Source organism: Oncorhynchus mykiss, chromosome 8, assembly GCF_057628025.1.
Source record: "Oncorhynchus mykiss isolate SJ-2025 chromosome 8, ASM5762802v1, whole genome shotgun sequence".
In the NCBI taxonomy this organism is placed as follows: Eukaryota; Metazoa; Chordata; class Actinopteri; order Salmoniformes; family Salmonidae; genus Oncorhynchus; species Oncorhynchus mykiss.
Window position 1 is genome coordinate 53,126,250 of NC_143029.1, and position 319 is coordinate 53,126,568.

Genomic DNA, 319 nt, shown 5'->3' on the forward strand with positions numbered 1-319 from the left:
AGTTATAGGCCTAATAATTAAGATGTATTGGTAATAAATGAAAAACTGATAGATTAATAACTAACGTCAACATTCCTTTTAGTTTAAGTGAGGTGTTTGTTATGTGTGTTTTGTTAACATTCAAATGGAACAGTATGATTGTCTATCAAGAATAGTGTCTTTTTAGCTCTCCCAGTCTTGTTTCACACGGTCGGGAACTGAACAATAAAAACGTGTTAAGAAATTAAAACCATCTAACCAATTACATAGCACAGGTGTAACGCCTGTCGCTGTTGCCCCCCACCCCCCCCCCACACACACACACTTTCAGACACTCCAT